Source organism: Clarias gariepinus, chromosome 6 (assembly GCF_024256425.1).
Source record: "Clarias gariepinus isolate MV-2021 ecotype Netherlands chromosome 6, CGAR_prim_01v2, whole genome shotgun sequence".
Lineage (NCBI taxonomy): Eukaryota > Metazoa > Chordata > Actinopteri > Siluriformes > Clariidae > Clarias > Clarias gariepinus.
In genome coordinates, this window is record NC_071105.1 from 22097497 (window position 1) to 22102055 (window position 4559).

Sequence of the window (4559 nt, forward strand, 5' to 3'; positions counted from 1 at the left end):
TCACAAGACCCTAATTTAATTCATTCTAACGTATAGTTCATCATACTTAAACGGAATATAACAAACCACACTGTTATAGGATTAGATTAACGTGTCTCAAAAATATCGCAAATGTTGTTGAGGTAAAAATTTACCTCGAAAACCTAACTCTGAATTAAAATATGTTCATTCATGTTTACTAACCACTTCATCTTGATCAGAGTTTAGTTGTTCCAGCCTCTTAATTAAGGTTCCTGTCGATGTTCCTGTCATTTTGGACACTGGGATTTTTAAAACCTCTTGAAACACTAGATGGAGCCAGTGCTGAAAGACCAGGATTTGGGCATCGCAGATACGTAAGAAATATGCAGTGTACATCTAAATGTGTGTGTGTGTGTGTGTGTGTGTGTCTAAGAGAAAGAGAGAGCTGGGAGTGAGGTATAACTTTTTTATATAGTAATACTAATTAATGGCATTTCAAATACAATAAAGGCCAAATAATGTGCAAACACAATATTTTTTTTAGATTATATTAGATCATATTAGATAAGATTAGATTAGATTAAATTTAACTTTATTGTCTTTGTGCAAAGTAAATGTACAGAGCCAATGAAATGCAGTTAGCATCTAATCAGAAGTGTATGAGTGACCTATTTACAATAACTTACAATGTGTTATACAAACAGAAGATGCAGGAGGCAATAGAGATATGGTATCTATATAGTGATATGGTAATATGCAGTATAGCTGCAACATTGTGCAGTGAATGTGCTATGGGAAACAGAAGGTGCATTATGTTATTTATATATTACTTAATGCAGAATACATGCTTAATGCAGAATATACATATGTGCATATGTGAGTTCTGAATAATACAGTATATACAGAATACAGAATAAATACGGGTGTAAACTCGTAAAATTGCCTTCTTTCCTTCTTATTATCTTTATCTAACAAGCTTTCATACTTCATGTCAAAAGTTAAATTAATAAAAATCTATAATTTAAAGGTTGTATTGTTAATACTGTACTGCAATAACAGATTCAGTCAGACTGTTTCTAGTACCGGACGTTTATATAATGACCACAGAGAAGGGAAATTGATCAAATATACTACATACTATATAAGCATCCTTGGGACACCTCTCATCCAATCAGATTAGTGGACCATAACTAACCGTTAAGACTTACTGATTTTTTTTTATTCTTAAATGACCTTTTTAAAACTTAAATAGTGATATTTAATCATACTAAATGTACCACATTAGTGCTTTATAACTGTATGTGAGAGCTTCCATCAGGCACTAGTTAAAAATCTCTACAGTACTGGTGACTATGTGCAAAATTATACAATTAAACTGTGAAGGAACAGAGCAGAGAGTTAATCAGGCCCAGAACTTTAGCCTCAAAATGTGAGCCAGAATGCACGGAGCTAAGCTTTGTGATACAAATGGAAGTGTTGAAATGAGAAGTGAGGTTTTCACATGCGAAAAAGTGAGGCCAGGATAATGACTTTTCTTTTCATGTTTTGCCATTGCCACAAACAGAAACACACTTAAAATCTCTGTGGGGTACCCCACCCCTGGGCTCTACTGTGTGTGTGTGTGTGTGTGTGCGCTCATTTGGTGACCAGATTCCTCGGCTCACCAGTTATCAGCACCTTTTGGACTTCTGATTTGCCCTCTCTCTTTCACGTAACACACACACACACACACACACACACACACACAAAGTGCAGTAATGTAGGCCTATGGGGCTTGGGAATGTAATGTCAATGTCTTAGAGGTGACCTGCATTTTTGCAGCGTTCGGAGTATTAAGTTAGAAAGTTTTTGTACTAACCGAGTGTGATCATGCCCACAGGCTATTTTGGTGTTATAAACTGCGACATCAACACGTCAGTTTTTAACTTTCCGGATGCTACTGTAGTGTACATTGCATTATCTTGTCAAAGTTTTTTTATAAGCACCTAATAATTATGAATTTAATCTTTTTTTTTTTCGAACAGAAATAAGAGCCCTCATATAAGGATCACACAAGGATATACAGTGTAGGCAGTATAGCTGAGAGAAACGTTTTTATGTCCTCGTATGAGGATATTTGGGTCTCGAGAGATTACCGAAAGAAAAAGCAACAATTTAGGACTGTTGTTTTACCAGTGTTGTGTGGGGAAGCAACACTGGTGAACCTGGGGTTGACTCCGCAAACAAACCTAGTTACCCTGTGTAGGTATGGGTTACCTAGAAACCTGGTGTAAGTATCTATCCGATGGCGGAAACTTCAAAGCACTTTGTGTAAGTCGCTCTGGATAAGAGCTTTTGCCAAATGCCTAAATGTAAATGTACCAAAGCTCTCTACAGTACTTTATAAGGTACATACTGTACAGTACTGAATAAAAGTACTCAATACAGTATATATGTATATGGTATATTTGTTTTAATGTTAACGCAGTTGCCAGTAAAATCACTGGAGAATAATGAGAGAACTATAAGTACAGTATAATATTAGCTGCACACATTTGAACATTGGTGTTATCACACTTTGATTTCCTGTAGATTTGCAGGTCGTGTGCACATTCATTTGAAACCTACAGTGTATGGGTTTCTAGAACTGCTACATCTGCTGAGAAGAACAGGCACCCTGACCACACGACAGATATGAAAAGTTGTCTGGTAATGTAAAGAAGTCGAATATCCACAGCATTACTCCACTCCATTCGGGATTTAGTATGGATCTACAGTACGACGTCAATCAGCTGTGGTTTAAACATCCTTGTTTTGTTGAACAGCAGTAATAAGACAGCAACCTCTGTAAAGCAGTGCGACGATCCTGATATGGTTTTCTAGGAGCAAACTCAACATCTCAAGACTATATTCTTCTGTCTCACTTGTCACCTCCCTCCTTCTGTCATCTCATCCCCGATCCACAGCAGGGTGTTGCTTTATTATCCCCTCTGCACCTCCTTTCCTCGCCTGAACAAAAGGTCTGTGACCTCTCATCCCTCACTCTTTCTTTTTCTTTTTTCTCTCCACCTGGAAGGCTCTTTCTAACAGGCCTGAAAAGACAAATTTCCATTAGCAACTGCAGAGGGTCAACAGGAGGATTAGGTTGGTTTTACTCTCAGTTTTGTATGTGTGTGTGTGTGTGTGTGAGAGAGAGAGAGAGAGAGAGAGAGAGAGAGAGAATCTGGATGCAAATTAATAAGGGATCTTGAACTCTCACTTTACTGACGTCACATTTTACCTCTGGACTTTTCCAGAAACCCTCATGTGGAACAAACAGAGTGACATTACCTATGTTCTGTAAAACTTCGTTTTCAGTTAAATGCATCTCTGCCCTCTTAAAAATTCCAGTGATTCTGCGGCGACAATTAGCGTTGTAGGTTTGCGGTTCCTTACGAGGATTTTCCGCACAAAGGGCAACCCTCATCGCTGCTCTGAAACAGCCGTTAAGTTATTTTCAGAGCTGCTTGAATCGGCGACCTCAGCCACATCAAAGCGCGGCGGCTGTTCAGGCGCTTCTCGAGGAGCGACATTTCGAGATGGCGCCGCAAACCATTAAGCAGGAGCCCTGACTCAGTTCAGAATTCCTGATTTTTTATATATATAATTTTTTTTTTTTTCAACAGAGGCGATAAAGCAAAGCAATGTACTGCTAATAATACTATTAACACTATATATATATATATATATATAATTATATTTATAAATATATATATATATATATATGTTGTTACAGTATATATACACCCCCCCCATTTATATACTGTAACAACGCACACACACACACATATTATATTTATGAACGTCTATATGTGTGTAGGGGGGGTGCAAATTAACACTTTTTTTTTTTTGAGAAAATGTTTCCCCAAAAATTCTAGATAGCCTTTAAAACTGCGTTTGACAAATGTTTTTCTATATTATCTATATATTTATTCGTATTCTATTCCATAATTTATTTCTTATTGATAATCTTGATTTTAAGGTCGTATAAGCATTTCACTGCATATCGTATCTGTATGACTGTTTATGAGACAAATAAAATTTCATTTGAATGTGGTCATGACGTACCAGGATAAAATGCAGCATTTTTAATCAAATCAATGTTTCCGAACAGAAATAACAGCCCTGATGTGAGGAATACACAAGGATATAACAGTGCAGGCAGAGTCGTTGAGAGAAACTTTAGGTTTATCTCCTCATATAGGGATAATTGGGACTTCTCAAAAATGACCGACCGTCATGTCAATAAAATTACTTTCTTTTTTTGCGTTTTGATTGGCTGGATAGGTACAAAACTTTTGGGACACCATGTGTATCTCGCCATCTCTTTCTATCAGAACCCTAAAGAAAGGTGATTTTTCCGCACTGTTTGTTCGGTCCCGCTCTCTCTCTCTCATTCTCTCTCTCTCTCTCTCATTCTCTCTCTCTCTCTCTCTCTCTCTCTCTCATTCTCTCTCTCTCTCTCTCTGCGCACTGGAGAACCCACGCTGTGCGTCACAGGGGGTCATGCGTGTGAATGTCAAGGTAGGGGTCCTGAAACGGTGTGTTAGTGGTTTTTTTCGGATGTTTTTTTCAGTTGC